General features: G+C 39.4%; 1 long non-coding RNA gene across 1 annotated transcript in view; it reads left to right on the forward strand.

Annotated features, from left to right (window-relative positions):
* The first annotated feature begins 3,002 nt into the window (after positions 1–3,002).
* Positions 3,003–14,656, forward strand: part of LOC142828043 (uncharacterized) — a 41,211-nt gene continuing 29,557 nt past the window's right edge. The window contains exon 1 of the long non-coding RNA XR_012902966.1: positions 3,003–3,082. This is a non-coding gene — a long non-coding RNA (uncharacterized LOC142828043). The remainder of the gene's footprint in view (positions 3,083–14,656) is intronic.

Below are 14,656 nucleotides of genomic sequence, written 5' to 3' on the forward strand. Positions count from 1 at the left end.
TGTTCATGACATTTTCTCAAAATGGCCATTTTCACATCATATATGTGATAGCTTGGGAGATTACCTCCTTCAGCAAGATTACCTCTGACAGCAAGATGAACAGATTACATCGGGGTGCCCAAACTTTTTTCAAAGAGGGCCAGATTTGATGACGGGAACAAGCGTGAGGGCCGACCATTTTGCCTGACATTCTTTGAACCATTAAAATTAAATGCAAATTAACTATTTTATGCAAAGTTTATTGCAAACGGCATACTTTTCATTTCGTCACATGGATGACAAATCTAAACAGGTGTTAAATCACTCTGCCTTTCATATCTGAAGGCCAGATGAAAAAAAAATCCAGGAAGCTGAAATATATGTCAGGAACATTGTAAAGTACATTACATATTATTGGTAATAAAGGTTGTCTGTCAACTTTTAAGTTCAAAAAATATGAACAGGAACATAACACCAAGTATACATGTTGTGTCCAAATATATTTATAACTGATTTAGACCAACTGACATTAACTGAGATTTTACAATGTATTCATCTCAATACATATGGATTCGTTGGGGGCCATAAAAGATAGATATTGCCAAATTAGCTGTGGGGCCGTATTAAACCGGAACACGGGCCGCAATTGGCCCGCGGGCCGGACTTTGGACATGCCTGGATTACATTATTTGTGTAAGCCAAGTAGCACTGGCAGTCACAATGGCCGGGATCAGCAACTTCAACTCAAGCCCTAGCTCAGAATTTCTAGGATCACTATATATATTAAGAGGCATTATTTCCCCTTTTGCAATGAAAGAGCTTGTGTATGAAGTCAGACAAATTTTATTAGGAGGAAAGGGAACACAGCATCAACTTCAGGGAAACACAGCAGTTATATAGCCCTATGAATGATGAGAAAAATGCTTCTTCATAATAACTTTGAAGCAGGCTGTTATCTTGATTCCCTAATTGATTGTATGTATGTCCCATAGCCAAATGCCCTTTGTACCACATTGCTTCCCCATCTGCTAAACTGTATCCACAGTTTGGTGTCAGTGAGTAATGTAGTCTCACAGTGATAGGTACACTTTGCAGGCTTGTCTCCATCCCCTTGGGAAGTGCTGCCTGATTCTGCTCAGAAGCTCTGTCACTGAACCCAGCTGTAGTGATTTCAGTTTTAGTAAATGGTTGGGTAGAGGTGTCCTCCTTCTGCTGCCGCCCTCCTAGATGGGATGAAGTGCCTCTTTGCATTATCTCTAACTGAAGGGTTGCTTCTGCATCATTTCTCATAGGGACAAGCTCTTCAATGGAGAAGAAATAGTAGTATAGGACCCTTAAGCCCACTCCTTGGCACACAATAGCCTCCCCCTCCCCCCACCTACCAATCAATTCTGTTCCACTACCAATCAATTCTAAATTTGCGAGCACTTATGATGATTCCCAACATGTCGCTGAGGGAATTCTGTGTAGAAAGATTATATAGAAGTAGTTCTCTCTGTAGCCATACTGCTCTTTATTCCCCAGTAGTTGGGGAAGAAAGCTTCTGTCCATCTGAAGTTATGAGTAAACTGCTTATTCGGGTGAAACAGCTTTGTGAGTATTTAGCTTTTTTCCCCCTGCAGATGGGAGCAGAGAGGTCCTTCCCTTTTAGAGCTTCAAGCCATAAGCTTTACATTTAAGTAGGCTGAGTAGGATTTTTTTAACGTATTTATTTGGTATTTGAGGAATCCCAGCCATAGACCAGGACTAGGGGAAGGTGCTAGGTGTTCTACAAACACACAATTATTTTGTGCATTATGCACATATTACAGTGCAAAGAACTATTTTTCACTCTTTTGTGCTATATCCCTAATGTTGCTTCAATGCACAGTAATTCTGAAATCTCTAGTACCTTAAAAGAGAACGCATGCAATGTTAGTAGTTTAGGATGATTGAATAAGTCCTTGAAATATTTATACCAAAATCAAGGTGAAAACCATGATGGGTCATATTTATACTTACCAACTTTCCATACAACCTTTTATGGATGGTATGTCTGAAAAATAACTTTTTGTTATAGCCTGATGTGAAGCAGACATCACAGAGATTAGTTGAAACAAAAACATAGTGGTGAAAACTAGCTTTATTTTATGTATCTGCATTAAATGGTAGTTTGGGGGCGGGGGGGTTAGGCTGAAGGGTGCAACATAGATTTTCTTCCAGCTTACATTACTTCAAACACAGAATCTGATACATAAAAACATAAAATTTACAAGTCCTAGAGAGGTAGCCATGTTAATCTGTATCTGCAAAAACAACAAGAAGTCCTGTGGCACTTTATAGATTAACAGATTTATTTGTACATAAGTGTTCATGGGTAAAAACCATTTTGTTTGATGCATTGGAGTGGAAATAGTGTGAAAATTTACAAAATAGTATGTGAAAATTTACAAATTGATAGGAAACTACTGCCGATTTTCAATCAAGCAGTCAAAAGAAGATGACAAACCCGTTGGGCCTATGTAATGACAGGCAAGGGAATGTTCCCATGTACAGAAATATATTTGATGTGATAATACTGCATTTGTGCAAACCCAGTTGTGTTCAATTTTCAAAGGAAGTCAGGAGCAGAACCCTATGGTTTGGTTCTGTTCCTGAGTCCCTTCTGCCCAGACAGGGCTGAAAGTGAACCATCCTCTGGGGGTTGCTTTGAAGTTTGATTCTGATTTCTCAGACCAGCTGGATCCTCCTTATAGCCTCAATACATCTCTGTTCCCCAATAATTCCTGGAACCTTGCCTTTGCACTCTAGTTATCTTGAAGGGGGAAGGAGTCTCACTCAAAAAGAGGGTGCAGCTGCTGAGGGAAGAGAGTGGTTGAATAGAAAAGATGTCTCCCAACTCTAGTCCTGATTAATCAAAGCACTAGAATGTGTGCTTCACTTTGAATTCAACAGGACTACTTTGAATTAAGCACATGCTTTAGTGCTTTGTTGAATCAGGGCTGATGCAACAAAGCATCAGCCCTGTCTTCACCAAACTGTTGAAAATGTGAAAGTAGTTTGAATGTGAACCAAGACATGCAGATATCACAATGATGAAAACTCTAGAAATGCTGAGGCTAATGTATGTACCTTTATGATCTGGGTTATGTATTCTGAACAGTTTTCTGGTACTGAACTCTGTAATTATAGCTCATTATTCAATTTTTGATGTGTTGCTTGGACTATGAGTTTTGTTTATTTTATTAACTATATTTTCAAATCTCTGACAGCTTTCTGGTATATAATAAGCTGTGCAATGGTTTGTAAAATGAGAACTTATTATACGTTGGTGTAGACACAAAAAATACCCCAAGGACCACATTTTCTAACCCAAACCCTAGAATGGCTTGCAAGAATTGCATACACAAAATTGAAAGAATTCTCTATCTGCTTTTGTCTGAATAAACAGATAATTGGTATGCACTGAGCAAACAATTACATATGAAATAGACTGGTACTCATTTATAAACATAAATACTGTGCCCATTTTTATATAACTGTGTTGCTTGTGCAAAGAGTTTTAGTAAGCTGTAAGAAAAAACTTAAAAGACAATAAGCAAAGGTTGGCATATAAAATACAGAGAAATGTTTTGTACAGCCTCTTTAGAGTCAACTATAGTAATATATTAAAATATTGCATTAAAATGTATGCAATTTAAAATATATTTATTATCTGGTATTAATGCAACCTTAGTCATATTTGGTTAATCTACAGAGATCTGTATAGATTTTAAATTAATCACAGCAGGATTATGATTTAATAAAAACACATAAAATGAGTCACTTACAAAAATAAATTAGGATCTTAAAGAATTTATCAAGTTTATTATAATTAAAATATTGACAGTCTTTAAACTGTTGGTCTCAAAGACTAATACAGATATTAATTAATTAATCCTCATTGCTATCTTTGTGGGTTATTTTTTATTAATGATACTTAGCTCTTTTTAAAATGATTTTTCATCCACTGTGTTCAGAGCATTGCACAACAGGGAGTAATTAGTATTAGCTCCATTTTATAGATCGTGAAACTGAGGTATAGAATGGTAAAGTGATGTGCCTATAGTTTATAACCAGTTTGTGTCAGAACTGGGCATTTAGCCCAGGTCTCCTGACTCTTACTTCAGTATTCTACTCATACAACCTCTATTCAACTTTTGTTAAGAGTTAAATAGAGGCACAAGTATGTTAAAGAACTAATTTAGTTTTGAGTTCTAAATGATAGAATCCTAGAAGATTCGTGTTGGAAAAGCGGGTCACCTAGTCCAACCCCCGCTCAAAGCAGGATCAACCTCAGCTAAATTATCCTAGCCAGGGATTTGTCAAAACAGGGCTTAAAACCCTCTAGGGATGGAGATTCTATCATCTCCGTAGGTAACCCATTCCAATGCTTCACAACCCTCCTAGTGAAATAGCTTTTCCTAAAATCCAACTTAGACCTCTCCCGCTGCAGTTGAGATCATTGCTCCTTGTTCCGTAATCTGCCACTTGCTATGATTGAGAACAGCCTCTCTCCATCCTCTTTGGCATTCCTCCTTAGGAAGTTAAAGGCTGCTATCAAATCCCCCCTCACTCTTCTCTTCTCTTCTGTAGACTAAATAAGCCCAAATCCGTCAGCCCTTGCTCATAAATCATTTATTTCTCTTACACTTAAGTTTAATTTCTTGAGTAGTAAGTTCTAAAACATCTAACTTGTCCTGGCTGGAGTAATTATTCTGATGATTTTTAATATATATATATATGTTTTTGTTTTTGTTTCTACTGGTGATGCAAATCTCTGCCTCAGTGCACAAAACAAAATGTATTGCTCACATAGATAGAAAAAAAAAGGAAACGTGCAACAGTGCAGGCACAGCACCACCCAAATGTCAGGCAAACCATCTTGTAGGGGGCCCATTGTCTAGTCTGCCCCAGGGCCTGGAATTGCTGTCAGTAGGCCTGTTCTGAAGCTAGAGAAGAGACATCCTAACTCAAGCTCACTCCAAGGCAGACACACACACGCTACATTGACACACACACAAAATATAACACTCTAGAATTAGTTTCTAGGGCCCTGGTTGTCATATGGTTTGTGATCCTGGGGGTAAAAAATAAGAATGAATTCAAGCCAAGCTCTTGTATGTATCTATGTCTCTGAATTACTTTCCTAAGATACTGGCATACACTAGCAGAGAGTGGAATATTTGTCAGTCCCTGGACACAATGTATTTGCTGAAGCTCAAATTTAAAGAGAATTAGAAAGTCTCTTCATGTTTAATATTAAAAGAGAGACTGTTAGAGTTAATGTAATGTTAACAGAGACCACCTCACACACACACACACACACCCCACCCCGTCACCATCGTAGGCTCTAACTTGGGAATTCTGGAAATAAATACATGATCCTCTTCTTCATGATCTGAAAGCCTTCTACTTCATGATCTGCCAATGCTGTAGAAGAACCCTCAATCTCTAGAACAGGGTTTCCCAACCAATGGGTCAGGACCCAAATATGGGTCGCTATTAAATTTCAAAAGGGTCACCAAGTGTCTCCCCAGGTGGCTCTGCCCCCCCCCCCTCTGTTTTTGAATTGCCTTGGGTCACCAAGTCTTCCTGAATTGTCAAAACGGGTCTCCATCTGGAAAAGGTTGGGAACCACTGCTCTAGAAGGTCTAGGTGCCACTAGAGGGGGACAGAGTACCACACTAGGCAGGCACGGGCTACATTAACGTCATGAAAAAAATTACTCACGGATAGCTTATCCACTGAAAATATAGCTCTGGGAATCTGGCCAAACCATTCAGAACTTTCTTATTCAAGTACTGTTCACATATGTGAAAGTTGTCTGCAAGACGCTTGGATTTACATAATGAATTTTCCCAATTTAAAAAAAAAGTTTGAGGAAAAATAAAAAGGTAATTTGTTCATTTAAAAAAATCCATAATTATATGGAATTTATATGGAGTTATAATTCTCCAGCAAGAACCATCTTTTACAATGTAATTAAGAATAACTCCCACACACAGGCTGAGCACTATATAATTAGTAACATTACTTCAGAAAACCTCTGTTACAATTCTGGTCGAGACGTTGGTGTCCTTGGTGTAAAGTTTTGTAGCAAGGAGATTGTTAATGCCTCTTACAAGAGGGAGAGTGTTCTACAGAATATGCAGTGTTTTATTAGATTGTTGTCAAGAGAAGGAAATTGATTACAGTTATCATAGAGTCACAGAACTGGAAAGGGACCTCAAGAGGTCATCGATTCTAGTCCCCTGTCCTCACGGCAGGACCAAGCACTGTTTAGATGATCCCTGACAGGTGTCTGTTTAACCTGCTTTTGACTATCTCCAGTGATGGAGATTCCACAACCTCCCTAGGCAATTTATTCCACTGCTTAACTACCCTGACAGTTAGGAAGGCCTCATTGATAACACAGCCATATGTGTGATAGCTCATTTTTGGAAAAGGATAGCTCCCCCAACATTAATAAATGGAGAAATAAAATATGGGTAATTCTTTCAATGGAAAAAATGACAATCCTTACATTAGGATCAAAGAGGTTATGTAATGTATGACTGCCATTTTTGAGAACACAAGTCTTTAAGGTAACAAGTATAAATTAGAAATAAGGTTTATTCATATTTTTGAAAGTTCATGCATGTTAATGATAAAATAATAATCAGGAAACAGGGGAAAAATTACCTTGGCCCAGAGGGTACTTACTTTTATCAGTTGCCTGATCTGGAACCATTCAAACCAGGCCCCCATGCAGATAAACGTTTTCATTCTTTAGATGTCAAGGAAGGCTTAAAGTCCATTTGGGATGGGACAAAATTCTTTAGGAAAATTAAAGGTAGGTTTGTTTTGTTTGTTTGTTTGTTTGTTTGTTTGTTTGTTTGTTATGCAGGTTCCATTCAGGGCAAGAAGGAAGGAAAGGCAACCCCTTCACTCTGATTAAAATATGGTTTAGAGCATGCCTATCGGAGTGCTTTGCAGAACGGTGACATATACCAAGTAAGGGTCACTTATTAGGTAGAGCCATTATTGAGTACAGAGTTTCCCAAATTCTGGCCATTGGATCAGTGGTGGTCACAAAAGCACTTGATAATCATCATATGATGCTTCTCTCCTTGTTTTCAGTTGCTAAATTGCATTGAAAGAAGAAAAAGTAGTTGTACTTTCCTGATGTTATTTATAAAGCAAGCATTTGCATTAGTTGCTAGGGGGATGTCAAATGACTATAGATGAGTGGGAATGTGGTTCATGAATGGGAGGGCAGATGTTCCATATGCATATCTAGTTTTTGAGATACACGCCTTTATGGAAATATTTGAGAACTTCCATTTAATGATTTGAGCACAAGACTAGGAAGCCAGATTACTTGAGTTTTAACACTGGCTCTGAGTGGCTCTCTGTGGCCTTGGATATGTCACATTGCTTCAGTTTCTTCACCTTTAAAATAGGAATACTCCTATTTACCTACTTTAAAGGTGTTACTGAGAATGAATTAATGTGTGCAAAATACATTGAATATACATTGCTCTGTCCTATGAAAGCATTGTATATGATTATTCATAAAGAGGAATAGTTGCATCTATCCAGTGGGCACTTGAATATCTGCTCTGTATGTCTATGTAAGTATTGTTTCTGTGCCTAAAAATTATATGGACCAAGCTATGTTCTTCAGGGCTGTGAAAGATTTCACATCCTGACCATTGTAGTTAGGTTGATCTACAGATGTGAGTTCCCTCAATCTCACTACCACTGTCAGAGATATAAACCCCTTCCATCAGTGTAGGAAGCTTTGTCACTGTAGCTTCCTACAATGTAGTTCCACTGTAGCTTGGATTTGCTCTCCACTTACTGAAGATTTTGCTCTCCGCTTTCTTTCTTTTTTTGGGGGGGGGGAGAAAATATTGAGTAAAACTCACTTATTGGACAGATTTCTCTGCTGGTGCAAGTGCTAGATCATCAGCTGGTATAAATCCATGTAGCTCCATTGATTTCAGTGAACTATTCTAGTGACTTGGCCTAATGGGCATAGCTCCACTGACTTCAGCACTATTTTGCCCCTTCATTTCGCTAGAGAAATTGGCTTACATTTTAATTGCTAGCTTGGTAATTTAAGAGCAAAGTGTCCATGGAAGAGAGTAAAAAGGGAATAATGTACAACAAGGTACATACTTTTAATTTTGCTTGTCAGTTTCATTTTGCCTTATCCCTTCCATACTTATTTTAATTTCTGTTGAAGATAGTGTGTAAAAAAGATTTATTTGCAACGCTTTTCACTAATCTGAAGAGAATAGAGCAGCATCTCATATTGGTGGATGAATTATTGTCTTTTTGTCTCCATTTAAATTGGTGGGACAGTAAGAATAAGCAGTCTGTAGAAAAGGGATACATTAGTTCAGTGGTCTCCAATCTTTTTAAGTACAAGATCACTTTTTGAATTTGAGTCAGTTCAGGATCTACCTCAAACCCAAATACTCCTACCCCACCCCTTTGCCAAAGCCCCGCCCTCCTCATTCTGAGAAGATGGGGTACAGAGGAGGGAGTCAGAGTGACATCAGCACCCCTGGCCTCTGTCTCCCCCAACCTGCGCAACAAGCAGGAGGTTCCCAGAGAGCAGCTCTGAGGCTCTGGGCAGGAGCAGTGTGGGGAGGCGCAGCTGAAGTGCTGGCACTTGATAGCCTTCCAGCCAAACGAGTCAGGGTCACCTGTCAGAGGCTCCAAGATCTACTGGTAGATCCCGATCTACTGGTTGGTGACCACTGCATTAGTTCATATAGTATGTTATTGCTGGTCCATAGTAACATGGAAATAATTGTCAGTGAATTATTTCTTAGACAATTTTCTCCTTTTTCTGTTATGTGAATGTTTATGAACAACTACAATAATATTTATTATAAATTATTTGGTTAATGATTTTGGAAATAATTCTTGGTCTGTAGATTGTTAGCAAGCAAGTCATTGCTAATAATCAAAATCTGAAATATGCATCCAATGAAAATTAATCTATATATGTTACATGTATTTTATTCTGTTCTCTATTGGATGAACATAACTTGGTTTCTGGTGTAAATGGTTATATTTAAGAATTCAGAAAACACTTTCTGCCAGTATTCTTCAAAATTTGCTTAATATGTGATGTTTCTACAAACTTGCTTGCCAGTAAATGTAATAACCATATTGGTTGTTTATAAGGAACGCAAAGGGAATTGAATCAGTTCATAGGAAACTCATTTAAAAATTTAACAAACATTCAAAGAACTCTTTTATTTTTCCTCCTCCACTAATTGTTCACTTCTTCTTTTAGAAGGAAACAGTAGTTAACTCTGATTGCAGGCAAGGAAACCTCTTCAAAATTCCTGTATATGCAATTTCACTCACAGAGAAGAAAAATTGTGTAAAAAGTTGTACCTGACATTGTCAGTCAGCAGGAAACCTGAAAAGAGATATCACGATTAGGCTGTGAAAAGTGACAATACTGGAACATTTTTATATGACAGATAGAGCTATAAGGCACAGGTCATTCCAGCATTCAAGGGGCAAACTTTATGTTACTGATATCCCCAGGGCTGCAAAGTCTAAGCACTGAGCTTTGAAAACTGACAGGCAATTTGCTAATGCAGCTTTCTGACAACAAGAGGTGGGAGCAGAAATTTTAGGATCACAATGTAAAATGCAATATATCTATAACTGATCTCTCTATGTATCCTGTATGAACATATTGCATTTTGAATTGTGTGTCTATAAAACTTGTAAAATATAGTGTGTATCTATAAAAGTGAGGGAAGGAGGTGTTATATAAATGTCAAAGGCCCTAATGTGATTCTAAATCAGAAAGTTTGACTAGTAAAAACCAGTACTACAGTAATGTTAAGCTTATATTTCACTGGATATTACTATGTGGAATTCCAAATAGGCAATATTTTAGCCACCTAATTTTATGAGTCATTTTATGTGTCTTAGAAGACATTTTACTCATGTTGACCATCCATAGGCACAGTTCCTCACAGGTCCTAGTGTCTGTGGTTCAACATTCCTGGCCAATGAGCACTCTGGAAAGTGTCAGACAGCATTTTCCTGCAGCCTGCACCACTTCCTGCAGCTCCCATTGGCTCAGAACAGCAGATCTTGGCTACTGGGAACTGTCGGGGGGCGGGGGGAGGGATTCGTGTGGACAGTCAACATCAGCAAAATGTCTTGTGGCCCACCAGCACCTTATCCTGTAGGCTGAGAGCCCCTGCCCTATGCTGAACTTGCAATTCTGTCCTTATAACATCAAGATCTGTCATCATGGGGTTGATTTTATTGAAATGATCATCTGCAATTATTTTTTTAAAAAGTTCCGTTATCAAGAATGTCAACTTTTTTATTTCACTTTGATTCTAAACAATGCCACATTTTGAAATTTCAGAATCCTTCAAAAATGGATTTTCCCACCGCAGCCAGATCTAGAGTCTGGTACAACTTTTGGAATATTTCCAAAGAGGGTGATGTATGTTAGGGATGTGAACATGTATCCAAGTACATGATTAACCAATGAGCCTGGGCTCATCAATTAACCGTCATGGTTACATGCACTGTATCAGCTGTATCAGAGGCAGCAGCAAAGGGGGCAGGGGAGTTGGGACCTGGTGTGCATGGGGAGCTAGCTTTTAAGCCAGCTCCCCACGCATGCCAGCTACAGCAGAACCATTCTCCCCTACCCTCTGAGTTGCTGCCTCTTGCAGGTGGGGGAGCTGAGCTGGTGTATGCGGAGAGCCATGGATACAGAGGCAGCAGCGGGCGGGGGGGGGGGGGGGATGAGTGCCAATGCTAGCAGGGAGTCAGCTTAAAAGCTGGCTTCCTGCGAGCACCAGGTCCTGTCATTCCTGCTTTTCCGCCCCCCTCCCACCATGTGTAAACGTGTAACTGCTGAAAAATTCAGCGGTTACACGTTTACACAAATAAATGCATTTTAACACCGCTAATGTATGTCATAAGCTTCTTTGGCATCTTGTTCCATAAATATTCTTATAGCTCTACATTTCCCCTTAATATTTAACTTACACTGTCCATGCAATATCTCAGCACATTTTCTTCAGTACTTAGTGAAACTATTAGCATAAAATTAATATAATAAGAATAATCATTCTTTTAAATTATCACATTGTCTAACCCAAATAGCCCTTTTTATTGCCTCATGAATATTGTTTTCCAAACTACTTCTCATTTTTGTTGTTTTCTTTTGAGTTCTCCAATGAGTGTGTGTGCATGTGTGTGTGTGTATTTAAATGTGGCATTCATAACAGCATTCAGTGTTCCAAATGAGGCTTGTCCAGTAAAGTACATCAGAATAATTACCTTATTTCTTTTGCATGTGACATTCCTATTAATACAACTTAATATTGAGCATTTTGCCGTAATGTTACATTGTTGGGTCATATTCACTTTATTAGCCATGTAAATCTCAAGATCCCAGTCTGTGCTAGTATGCTGCTAGGATTTATTATCCTACAAATACAATACGATACAATATAAATGTATTACAGTAGAGCCCAAGGGCCAAAATCAGCATGTTAGACATTGTATCGATATATAACAATCCTGTTAAGCAATATTTTTGATAAGCTCAAGGAGAGGATGCCAAGTATTGTTCTATCTGTGGTAACAGTAAAAAGAAAAATCAGAACTGTTGTTATTTATTTTTAAAGCAGCAGTGTCCAAGAGCTCAGTTTTGATTGCGGTTTTACAGGGACAAGTGTTATGCAAACACAAAAGATGTGAATACTATGATTTATGGTTAATCAGGCATAGCATTTGAAAGTTTTTATCTATACAAATATTCCTCTTTAAGGCTCATGAGATCATGGCCATGATAGACACAACTATAGAGATGTTGCTGGCTATGTTCTAGCCCTGTTTCTTTGTGCAATGAGAAGAAGGGTTGTTGTTTTTCTATGGTGTGTCCTTAGATCATCTGTAACACGGTTTTTTAATATGGACCTTAGGCAAAATAATCTTGTTGAACACAAGACAGGGAAAACATGTTAGAACCTTCTCAGCCACATCTGTGTTTAAATGTCATTGTAGCAATCATAGTTCTGATTACATGGTTGTCCAGGACTCAGAACCTGTACATTCCTCAAATGGGATAGCCAATACCTGCCTGAAATAACATTTTGCCCTACTTTTCTCATAATGTACCATATGCAAGAAAACCAATACCACAGATGATAAATTATCTAGTTTTTGTCTAAAACATATCTGGGACTTAAGTTCAGAGCATCAGTTCAGAGATTTTGAAAAGATTTTATCTGTGTGACTTTTGCCATATGGCATTAAAATCGACTTAATTTTATTGGCAGTAGCCTGACACCAGGTATGTGACATGGCTTCCAATCTCACCCACATAAACATGTTTTGAACTTTTACTCAGTTCTTCTGATATTGTCTAACCAATGGATATGAAAATATGTATTTTCACCTCTGAAAGCTCAGATTTAACTTCTTGGATTTTTAATGATGCACGCAGAGAAAGAGGCAGTTATCCAGCCTAATTCACCCTTCTGGTGGAAACAGGTATAACTTGCTATCCCACACTTGTGGAATCAGTATATCTCCCTCCTCAGCAATTTGCACACAGCTAACTGGATTGTGGACAATTTGTTGTGACATTACACTCACATCTGGGGAGGACTTCCCATTGCCTTGATTTTTCGGGAATTTTGCCTATTCATTTTCAGAGTCCAATAAATCAGTGACATATACATACCATACCAGCAAAGTATTGCCAACTCCAGATGTAAGGAGTTGCAAGGAGGTTGAATTTACTCCATCTTTGAAAGAAGATATGCAAATTCGGTGTGAATATCTTCTTCCAATTGCTTTTTCGAAAGAGGTTCTTTTGAAAAAGAAAGTAGTCTAGACACGGTTCTTTCGAGAAAAAAAGCCTTTTTTGAAAGAACCGCATAAACCTCATTTTTTAAAGAAGAACGATTCTTTCAAAAAAGGGATTTTTTTCTTGAAAGTCCCACATCTAGACTATTTTCTTTTTCAAAAGAATAACTTTTGAAAAAGCGATCGGAAGAAGATATGCAAATTCACACTGAATTTGCATATCTTCTTTCAAAAGTGAAAGCAAGTCTAGATGTGCCCTGTGAGTAATAGTAGGTTTGACCGTGCATGGTCAACATTAAGGTAGTGCAGATATAGTGCTGTGAAAGTTGTGGTTCTTGGCCTCTGGGAGGTGTCCAACAGTGCACCTGTGTGACTGCTCTGGCCAGCACTTTCAACTCTACTGCTCTCCAGGTGCACAAGAAAAGGCCTGGGAAAATTTGAATGCAATTTCCTGTGTGGCCATTGTGGTGAACAGACCTCAGAGCAGGCAGCATACTTCAGCAGCACACCTGACCATGAGTGCCCAGGGTCATAAACAAGCATCAGCTTGGAGCATGCAGGAGATCCTAGACCTGATTGCTATGTGGGGAGAAGAATCTGTGCAAGCAAAACTATGCTGGTATCTCTGCTAATATCGCTGAGGCACCCAACAGTGCCACATGAAAATAAAGGAGCACAGGCAGGTGTACCAGAAGACAAAGGAAGCAAATGGATGGTCTGAGTCATTGCTGCAAACACGTCACTTCTATGAGCAGCTGCATAGGACCCTAGGGTGGGACCCAACCAGTATCCCAACCTGTCTGTGGATTCCTCCTAAGAGACTCCTCAGGTAACAATCTTATGCATCAATAGGAGAAGGAGAATAGTCAGCAGATGAGCAGAGACTTTGGAGACAATCTTCTCCTCCTAGGACATCTCGTTGCTGGGCTCTGATGCCAAGGAGGGCACTTCTGGTGTGTTCACATTTTCAATCATGCTACAAGTGTGTTAAGGCAGCTAGGTATGATCTGTGATGGCCACTCTGCCTACACAGTGGACATTCCCTGGAACAGTTTGTTAACATGTCTGGAGACAGAGCACATCTCCATAAAGCTCTCACAGAGGTACTCTTTCATCCTTCTCACAGGGTTTCTAGTGAGGCCAGCCTTCTTCTGTCCTCTAAGGAGGGACACCTTTCCATGCCAAGCCAGCGTAAGTGATCTGGTATTATTGTAGCACAAAGCATTGCAGCATGAGTTCCAGGCTTCTGGCCACAGTCAGTCAGCATCTGCTCTCTATCACTCTGGGTGTGAGATTCAGAGAAGACCGATATTGTGAATAGGAACCTGGATGATACCCCTGGTAGTGCACTTCTGGTTGCTTATCCCCAACAAAGCATGGTTTGAGACGCTGCTGTGTCTCACACCTGGATCCACTCTCCATCCCACCCATAGGCTGCACAGTGTCTGTACGAGCTCCTGCCCTGCTACCAGTCCAAGACTGCAGGGTCCTCCTGCCTGCAGGCTCCTGTGGGAAGGGGACGTTGCATTCTCCTGGCAAACGGGAGGTGACAAACGCATGGTCACCACCTGACTCCCTGCCATCAGCTAACACAGATATGAAGGCAGAAAAGTCATTAGGATGGCATGTTCAATGAACAAATGCAATCAAACCCTTTGGACATAGCACAATTAAATGAGTGGAGGGGAATGCTGATGCAGGAGATGAAAGCAGAGCATGCGGAAAATGTGAGGTGAGGACCCAGGAGAACACCTTGAGGATCAAGGCAGAGCTGATGGCATAGCTGGTAGAC

Source organism: Pelodiscus sinensis, chromosome 3, assembly GCF_049634645.1.
Source record: "Pelodiscus sinensis isolate JC-2024 chromosome 3, ASM4963464v1, whole genome shotgun sequence".
NCBI classification, from domain to species: Eukaryota; Metazoa; Chordata; order Testudines; family Trionychidae; genus Pelodiscus; species Pelodiscus sinensis.